This window comes from Miscanthus floridulus, chromosome 4, assembly GCF_019320115.1.
Source record: "Miscanthus floridulus cultivar M001 chromosome 4, ASM1932011v1, whole genome shotgun sequence".
Lineage (NCBI taxonomy): Eukaryota > Viridiplantae > Streptophyta > Magnoliopsida > Poales > Poaceae > Miscanthus > Miscanthus floridulus.
The window spans coordinates 19,408,412-19,418,944 of record NC_089583.1 but is presented as its reverse complement, the minus strand read 5'-3'; the positions used below and the strand labels follow the sequence as shown (position 1 = coordinate 19,418,944).

At 43.6% G+C, this 10,533-nt stretch overlaps 1 pseudogene; it reads right to left on the bottom strand.

Moving 5' to 3' along the window:
- Nucleotides 1-5,114: 5,114 nt before the first annotated feature.
- LOC136551080 (F-box/kelch-repeat protein At3g06240-like) lies at nt 5,115-7,436 on the bottom strand (annotated as a pseudogene).
- Between the last annotated feature and the right edge of the window lie 3,097 nt (nt 7,437-10,533).

The following is a 10,533-nucleotide window of genomic DNA, read 5'->3' as shown; positions in this document are numbered from 1 at the left end:
GCGGTTGCGGAAGGAGGGAGACGACGCCGATAGGTGGGGCCAGGCGGTCAGCGGCTGGGCACGGGGCGTAGGCGCGCGGCAACGGCTGGCGCCCGAGTGGGCCGGCGGGGCTTGCTGGGCCGAGCAAAGCGCGCGGCTGGGCCAGCGGGCCGACGGGAGTGGGAGCTGGGCTATGCGGCTGCTCGGGCCAAAAACGGAGGAGGGGAAGAAAAGAAGGAATTTTCTTTTTTTTCCAAACAAATTTTTCAAAAGCATTTTCAAATAATTTTTGAATTCATTTGAACTCTAATTCAAGAACAATCATCACATGAATAAATATTACAGCAGCATGTATGCATCAAAAAGTTTCTAATCTTATAATTGATTTTAATTCCCCAAAAATTATTAATTTCTTATAATTGAATGCACACTTAATAACATAATTAAATCTAATTTACTTATTTTAAAAGAATGAAAAATTTTGGGTGTTACACTTGCCAACTGTTGTCTTGGTGAGAGTAGTTTTGCGTGGCTGTCCGAGTAGGTGCTTTGCTTCTGGCCTTTCTTGGTTGTTCGACTCGGTCGTTTTGACTATGGTTTCTTTTACTTTCTCTGTTGTGACTTCTACTTGGTCCAAGTCTCTCGAAGGTGGACTTCCTTTGATTTTGATCTTGCTGCTCATGAGATGTTGCCCTTCCGTCGTGCGTCCTTAGGACTGTTGATCGGAGGAAGTCCCGGAGTTGTTCTTGTTTTTCATTGGGATGTGAAGTTGCCCTGAGTTCTTCTAGTGCTTCTCGGATCTTATCGTAGGGTGTATTCACTGCACGTCCTTCTTCGACCTCTTGCTCTGATTTTCTTCTATTGTACTCGGCTAGGTCTGACTCATATTTGATCCAAGCTTCCTTGCGCTGCTTAGCACGACGTTGACGTTCTTGTTTCAATTTGTTCTTTCTTTCTCTGGCTTGCCTCTGACTCTCGGTCTCACCATCGTGCCCCTAGGTGAATGGTGATATGTTGGACTTAGATTCATTTGAAGACCTGACGTAGGGCGCTTCTGGGGGGACCAATGGTGATTGAGGACAGCGAATCATGAATACTTCTCGAGCGTGAGTTGTTCTATCATCGGCGTTGGTTTCCGCACTGCTAAAGTTGTTGATAACTTCAGTAGAGGCTTCTAGGTCGCAGATCGAGTCTCCTTGGTAGGGTAGAGTTGTTGTTTTCATATCGTCAACTAGTTGGGTGCCGCCATCCTCAGGAACGGAACCTGGCCAGTAGACGATGTAGTCTTGAGATGTTATAGTTAAGACGAGACCTTCTTGAGCTCCCGTCAGTGGTATTCCGAGCACTGGATTCAGAGATCTTTTGAGCTGTGCCTGATAAGACGTTGCCATATTGTGGAGTCCGAATGGAAGAGGATCCGACTTCTTTAGAGTACTCTGAGTGTACTCCGAGTTGTATTCTTGATAGGTTGATGTCGTGTTCCGGAGCCTTGTTGGAAAAGAACTTGGTTTTTCAAAAGAACTTGGATAAGACTCTGTCTTGGAAGCGGAACCTGAGTTTGAATCGGATGCGTGAAGCCATGAAATCCGAGTCGGATCGAACATCGCGAGCTGCGTGAATCTTCCAGCAAGTTGATCTATCGTTGTCGCTGAAATGGAAAGGTCTTGATGATGATCCAAATCTTTGAGGAGATGGCCTTGGAGCTTGCCATTGTCACCTGCCTTGTAGATCCACAAACCGAAGATGAAGGTTGACCCTGTCAAGAAGATCATGTTGTCGAGGTCCATCGAGCTCTCGGATGCAAAGTCGCCGAAGGCCCCTACCTGGCGCGCTAGCTGTCGATGTTTGACCACCGGGCAGTATGTTCAGGCTTCAGCGTATGCAGAACTCGACGGTAAACACAAGAGACGGTCGATTTATCTTGGTTCGGACCCTCGATCTTTGATCGAATAATAGCCCTACGTCCAGTCGGCGTTAGCCTTTATATTGGATTAATTGTAAAGTGTTGTGTCGTACAATTGTTTTTTCTCCCTAGGAACCCTACCCTCCTTTATATAGTCAGGAGATCAGGATCCTAGTCAGTTTACAATAAGAGTTCCTAGTAGGATTACAGAATAATACTACTACTAATATTACAGGGGAAGAATCCTATTTAGACTAGATCTTCCCTCTTCCTTGTGGGGTATCCTGTAGGTCCCGCATCGACATATACACATAAGAGTAGAGGCTGTCCTATACCCGATTCGGCAAGCCATTCTTACGCCAATAAAGGTAACCACTAACAAGCTAGAAAAGGTCATCATACTGAGCTAAAGCCAGAGCTACGTAGCCCTCATAGCTGTACTGTAAGTCCCGGATGATCACTTACAGATAAGTCCGTATGGAGAGGAATCTAGAGCACCATAAAAACAACCCAATGCTCTAGCCCCCTGATTCCATGTTGCTAAAAAGCATCTTTTAATGTTTATTGCATATTACAATAGTCAAGTTACAAGATCATGGCTTTAGTTGAGCACTAGCATCATACTACCCAATGCAATAACCCAAAGATATCAAGGTACAGGGTAACAAACTACTAGGAAATCCTTAGTGACAGTCAAGGTAGACACATGCAGTATGAATTAAATGATTAATGGTGTATAGGTAACAAGAAAGATCCCATGCTATACTTGCCTTAAACTTAGATCCTTCTTTAAGTCCAAAACTGCAAAGATCTGCTTCTTGATTCACCACATATATCTCACCGACTAGACATGATCATATAGCACCACACAAGCATCCATACAATCATACACGAAGCAAACAATAGATCTAAATTAGAACAGTACACCAAACATAGAAAAATAAGTAAAAGAGTTTGAAACATGATTCTACGCATCGCTACGAACACGCAGTCGCGAGAAGCACTCTAATCGGAACTACGGTTGAAAAGATACATCTACCGAAAGATCTACTCATAAAACTATTAGTTTCATGTGTTTTAATTAGATAAAAACATATATAATATATTTTATAGATAATATAAATTAAGTCAAATTTGAGTTTGAAATATAATACTAAAGTAAAACAAATCATATTTTATTTATAAAACCCAGTTGCATAATTGTTATTCAAGATATGATTTAAACCATGAAATTCCAAAAATAGTAATATGATAAACATGGTTACTAACGCGTAGATCTCGTTGCTATGAATCTAACGCAACTTGGATGGATCAAAACGGAGCTTAAACGCAGAAGATATGAAATAAACAAGATTTCCTTTAGTAAAATATTAGATTAAATCTAATCGCGAATTTTAAAAGTTGAAAACATACTTAACAGTTGTATGAACACGAAGGTGATGAAATTACGAACCTAACGTAATTTGAACGGGTCAAATCGGAGTTAAAACGGAGAAGTTATGGCTAAAACAAAATCAGTGGCAAAACTGTAAATAGTTGTAAACGTATTTTTGAAGTCAACCGAGAAAAATACGCTTTTTAAAAGAAGAAGACGCATTCTATCTGATACGTAATGGACCGCGGGTTCTATTTTAAAGAAACCGAGGGGCTCTTTATAAAGATGGCATGTGAAGGGGTAAGTTTTATTCCCCGCCCTTGATCTAGATTTGGACGGCCAGGATCAAAACAGGAAGAGAGAGGGAGGAGGCTGTTGCCAGAACAGTAGCTGGCGCGGTGGCGCCATGGCCGGAAAATCCGGGACCTCGCCGGCGCGCGTGACTCAAGGCCTACGGCCACGATTTTTAACGGGAACGGCACGGGGCGAAAGAGGAGGTCGATGCGAACTCACCTAGCTGCTTCCCGCGGAGGATTAAGGGTCCGTGGCGGTGTGGAGAGGACGGCAGCGTGCGGCATGGAGAGGACGATAGCGTGCGGCTATGGCGGTGCTAGGCGGCGGCGTGGCTGTTCGGCGTCTCGGCGAGAGCAGCGGCTTGCTATCGGGTTAGGCGAGGGCAGCAAGGTGCGGTCGGCTGATATGGGGCGGAGCGGCGTGGAGAGGACCGAGGTAGTTCGGCGGCGGAATCCGTCAACGGCGCAAGGCTAGCTCGGCCAAGGGCGGTGCGAGATGGGTCTCAGCTCAGGGTAGGCGGCACGGCGTGGAGGCTTGCTACTTATGGGACTGGCGCGGCTTGGACAGCAAGGCAACGAGCTCGGAAGGCAACGTGGGCGGGACGGACACGGCCTCCTTCGGCAGAGTAGTGTCCGGTGTGGCAACGGAACGAGGAAGAAGAAACCGGCTGACATGGGGGCTCAGGGTGGCAGCGAGGGAAGGGCGCGGGGTCTTCAGCTTGGGCCTTCGATGCGAGTGAGAGGAAGCGAAGGAAAACTGGGCCGGTCACGGAGGTGGGCTATGCGGAGCGAGCGCGGGAGATGGGCCGGTGCGCGCTGGGTTGCGAAGCTGGGCCGCGGGGCTTGCTGAGCCGCGGAGGGAATGGGGCAGGCCTTCGGGCGGGGAGGAGGCCAGGTCGAAGAAAACCGTGGGCCAAAAGGCAAGGCTTGCGAATTTTTTTTTTCCAAATTTGATTTTTCTAATACATTTTCAAATGGATTTCAAATTCATTTGAACCTTGAATCAAAACCAAATTTAAATATTATTTAAAATATACTTTCAATTCAAAGTAAACTGAGAAATTTTGGTAAGTTTTCAAAAATAAATTTTATAACTTTTTAAATTCTTTTATTTTCTAATTCTTTTCTTTTTTTTCTTTTACTTCAAAGCCATCTTCAAATTTTTTTTTTTTCAAAAGCATTTTGAATGTGTTCAATTTGAATCAAATCCACACAGTTCAAAGAAACAAATGCACCGGCATGTATGCACAAACATGTTGCTAAACCTTATGATGAATTTTAATTTAATGAAAAAATTTATTTCCCTATATTTCATGAACACAAAAATGTGAAATTAAATCAATTTAACTTCATTTCCAAAATTCAAATTTTAGGGTGTTACAATTTTTCTTGAACAAGATTTCTGTTCCATGCCATTTATATATTTTTGCACTACATTCTAGAGTTTGTAGTATTCTTATGCAGCATGATAAGACTAGAGAAACTCTTCCATTATATTCCCTTTTTGCTGTGGAAGTATTCAGAACAAATTTTGCATGGACATTCAAAAGAAATTGTTGCCATAACATTCATTTAGCTAAATCGAACTAAGTACATTATATAACCCATGATGGAGGACAGTTGATGCAAACTCAAATTCTCAAGTCATCTTGCATTACTCATTTTTACCACATCATACATAGCGTTGCTTAAATGCTGTTTAAAAGGTCAAAACTACAGAATGAAGCACACAACAATCTAGAATCCAGCAGCCTTTTGCCAATGTATCCAGACAAAGATATCTGCGTGAACTGGATATATTAGAAGAGCAGGCAATTGCAATACTCACCTCATTAAGTGGCATCATTTGCTATGCTCAATAGGTTTCCCGTGTACAAACCAATTCCAACACGGGACCCCATCTCTGCCACATCTGTACAAGTGTTGGTCCTTGGATTATAAATCCTCAACAATCCTCTAGATCCAATATAAGTAACTATGCTCCCATTCTTCAGTATCACCGAAGGATGTGCAAGGAATTCATCATGGGCACTCAAATTGATCTCTACAGTATGTTTTTTGACCCATAAGCTCTTTTCAAAGTGCACCAGAAACCACAGGTCCATTGAAACATGTAACATACAATGGACCAGAACTAAGGATCCATCAAGGGCAGCCAGAGAAAGATTAGAATAGTAAGCAGGGATGCTTACAGGTCCTTGGAGAATTGACCTCCACTCTTCTGTCAGAAGGTCAAAGGAAGCTATGCCTTTTGGTCGAACATTTCGGTTGATCAGATCCTCGTCCAAGAGAAAATACACAACTCCATCGACGACGACTCTGCTCATTGGGCTCATATGAACACGATCCTGAGCGGCCTTCTTTCCTCTCCACCGAGCATCGCCGCTGCCACCGAGTGTTAAGACCTCGCACAGCTGCATGTAGCGGCTGCCAAAGAAGGCATTATCAGTCACACGAAGCAACTTGAACTCCCCCGTCGAGGCAACCTGTCCCAATGCAAAGGAAGTTCTGTAATTCATGAAGTCGAGCTTCCTTGGCGTGTGTTCTTGGGACAATCCTTCAGGCAAGGAAAATCTGTCTCCAGTGACTAGGTTGAGCAACTGGCAGCTCTTGCTTGTCCCTTTCGCAATGCAGGTGAGGTTACGCTGGGTGGATATATCAGCCACTCGTCTTCTGTCGAGCGGATGATCTGCTTAATGACCCGGCCAGAGATGTCAATGATGTCGCAGAGGATGCCGTCATCACGATGTGATTTGTCGTGGCCTGCGACGATGAGTGGCCGTCGGTGACGGGTGGCATGAGCGGCCATGAACTGCGGATCGGAGAGGAGGGATCACCACGGCTGACAGACAGCACGGAGGCGGCAGAGATCCTTAACCGGAAGGCGGGGCAGGACCTCATAGAGCGTGTCGATAGGCAGGGCGCCTTCCCCTTCTTCTGTCCTGGAGTGCAGAGTCGACGATGCCATAGCCGATGCTGGTAACGGCTGACCTACAACCGCCGAAGAAAGATTTTCCATTTGTGATTGCACGGATCCCATGTATCAAAGCAAGAAACAAGAAGGGTTAAATGTATGAGCGGCTCTGAACTTATATGGAGTGCTATTTAGGTCCACGGACTTTGATATGTATTTCTATGTTCCTAAACTTGTTAAGCAGCCCAGTGGTCAGTGCCTGTGCCTTGGTATGGTCCATGGACCAGCGGTGCTCCAATTTACAAATTTAGGGATGTGTGGTGCACTATTTAGCAAGTTTGAGACTTACAAAATGTGTTCTTTAAATTTCTTGAACTTAGGTGGCATCTTTTGACAAGTTCAGAGGCTGCCATTTCTTAAAGTTCTTGAACCTAGGTTGCATCTCTCGACAAGTTCAGAGGCTGCCGATGCATTTAACTGTAATGTAATATAAGAAGCAAGGGGGTTTCTAAAAAAAAGAGTGGGGGTTTCTGCAACCGCAGGTACACAACTAGAGCTTACCAAGCAAGCGCGGTTGAGCGTTCTAATCTCCCGCCGGTGGTTAGGTAGTTAGGTTAGCCTGCGCCGCCGCGCCGCTTCGCTTGACTGCGATCTGGTTGATGTCCTGGCCAAAATCCAACGGATGCGGTACATATTCCAACCGCTTACCAGCAGATCGCGACGGATTCGGGCGCCGCGCAGGGGAGTTGTTGTTCGGGGGGTCGTTCCGGCGGGAACGAGGCAGTGGTGCGCCGTGTGTGATCCTGCGCTGCGCCGAACTGTTGACCGGGAGTTGTGGCGGCGAGCGGCTGGTCACGGTGCGACGCGGAGGGGCGGCGCGGTGTGTGAGGAACTGAGGAGTGAGGACGCCGCTGAGGAGGAGCGGAGAGGGAGAGCGGAGCGCCGAAGCAAACAGCAGCAACAAAGGAAAAAGGAGTGGGCCGTGATGAACCTTCTCGACTTCTTCGCAGCTGGGTCAGTGGGCCGCACCACTGCTGATGCTAGAAATCCCTTTATGCGTGGATCCACCTGTGAATACGCATGGAATTTCTACATTCCTCCAGCACTTGTGAATACGCAAAATTCCACGCCAATCAAGTGGTACTTTGGTTAATAAAAAAGCATACACAGACTGATAACCTTCTCCAATTTTAATTAAATTTAAATACAAAATCAGTTTCATCAAATACATCTTAAATATTTTTTGATATAGTATTTCATAATAATAAATAAGAGTCCGTTTGGTGGAGCTCCAACTTCAACAAAAACAACTGCAACTAATTTTATAATAACAATGGTCTATTTGGAAGAGCTATAACTAAGAAAAAACAAATACATCTATAAAAAAACATTTGATAAAACAGCTTCATTTGCCGGTTGAAAAGCACGGAAAGTCCATAATACCCTTCTTTGTTTCTTTATATTTTTATATTTTCTTCCTCTACTTTTTCCCTCTCCCACGTCTCTTTCCTTCCTATTCTCTCTCCTCATTTCCCAATCACCCACCGCACGCCTCCTCGCGACCTCATCCCACGCGCATCTCGTGACTTCGCCTCAGCTGGCGCTGTCGAGCCCTCTCCATTGTACACGCCCCCATCTCCGGCCACGCCCGTGCCATCTCCGTCGCACCCTCCAACCGCATTCACTCCAGTGTGCCAACCCGCCAGCTATGCCATGCTCTCTCATTGCCCGCGCTATGCCGGAGCATCTAGCCAAGGAGCCGGTGGGCGGGGGCTGCATGGATAGCCACGTCCACCCCCGTGCGTCTGGCCAGGGAGCGGGAGGAAGCTAGTTTTGCCAGCTCTACTAGTGAAAGCCCTCCACCTCCGGCCAACGGGATTTTAGGGGCTTCTCACGTAGAGCAGTTTGATGGGAGACGGCTTGGTTGTGTAAAATGGCTTCAGAAGCAGTATATATAAGGAGCAGTACGTACCAAACAGGCCGGGGCTAATGTAACTTGTCCTCTAAGTCCATTTGTATCACGCGCAAATGCGGGTACTAGAATAATTGGATATAGATGTCGTACTTAAATTGCATAGAGGAAAAGAGAAAAAAGTTCATACTTGATGAAACCCAATCAATCACTATACTGTACAAAATGTTGGAGACACTTCTGTCGACCAACGCATCTGTGGGGGTTCATTTGTGACCGCTAATAGCGGCTCTCAGGATCACCCATGTTGCTTCGAGCAGTTGTCACCTTTCACGACCATTGCGAAGTTCAAGTGTAGCCTTGCCATTAAGCAGTGGGCACGTGGCAAATGCTACCATTGTTTTCTTGGCGACCATCTAGTTAGCTCGTGTCGAGATCCGTTCTGTTACATTCGCGACATGGGTATCAGGACTTGAAAATGATGAAGTGTTGCCAGCCAACACCCAAAAAAATATGATTGGTTGTTGGACATGGTTCATGACAAAATTTGCTACAAGACATGTTTATTAATCTGAGTATATTTTATATTCTTTTCTCTATTCGGTTTCAGATATGGATTCAAAAATATCCGGTAACTTATGTGAGAATATGTACTAATTGAAACTATCTAAAAGTTATTATGTGTCTAATTACTAAGATTTTATAATATTACTAATATATCCAAATTGTATGTTATTTTAGTTTTTCTAGATACATAGCTATACACCTAGATGTACATTATGTCTATATACATAGTAAATGTTATGCATCTAGAAAAACGAGACTTACAATTTGAAACAGAGCGAGTACCATTTAAACTATTTAAGAGAAATGAATAATAATATTAATCCCAATATCAATAAGGATATATAAACAAAACTTTAAGTATTTTTTTTATGTAACTAATGAAATTAATTTAATATGGCTAATCATGTTAATTTTAGTTAATATGACCAATGATATAGAATGTAGTTTTTAAATAATTAGCATTCAACTTAAAATGTTGAGACTATTTAAAAGTTGTCTACGAGTAATTAGCAGCATGTGTTTTATTTTAAATACTAATGATACACATATAGTTAATGTGATTATTGATTTATATTCTATATATTTAATATGATTATTGATTTATAACTAATATAGTTACTATGATTATTGTTTTATAATTAATATGATAATTAGTATGATTTATTGTGTTTTATCCAATGTATAGAATTTAGCATGTTTATTATATTTTGATATCTTGTTACAGGATTTTGTTTCTCTCAGCACATAAAAAAGTTAAATAGGTATCTGAATACAAATCTATATCCAAACTATCAATTTTATATTAATGTCCGAGAATATTCAAATATGTACCCATATCCGATAAAAAGTATGGTAAATAATGATATTCATATCCAGTTGGATGCATAACCAATCCGTTTCCACCGTCCCAATGTTTTACCTGGCAACAGAGAAGTAGAGGTAGGGCTACTACACTTTTTTTTATTTTAAAAAAAGAGCACCACTTGGGAGGCCAAGTGCGGGACGGGCCATCCAACCCCACCGGCCGGAGCCTTCACCACTGGGCCACACTGACACTGAGCAGAGCCATCTTGTTAGGACTGGCGAAAGAGCTGTATGCCTATACAGAATAGTTGCTTGATGACTGTCCACCACAAATTCACAATGACACAAAGGTTGCTCAATGATCTCTGGTTTCTACTGGACAAAGGACGTAGACATGGGGACTACTGACCAAACAGTACCACATACGGTACGCAGCCTGATGTGAATGTGAGCAATACACACTCTGTAATTCATATCAACTACTACTATTTCTGATGATGAGCGTAACGATTTCAAGCCGTATAAGAGATTAAGACTATACTATCCAAGAACAACCACGTGGAAGGAGCGTCATACAAAAAAACGTGGAAGGAGGTCTTTTGTGTCCAGGTCTTCTTCAGAGGTGAGCCTTAGCTTTTAAAAAAGCACAGCATGAATTTGTCTCCATTCCTTCATGTAGCTTCAGCTTTCAGGATTAAGTTTTCAGCTTCTTCCTCCAGCAAACAACTGCTTCCTGCAATTTTTAGCTGAAAGTTGCAACAGAGATACCAAGGGAATTTACCAGAA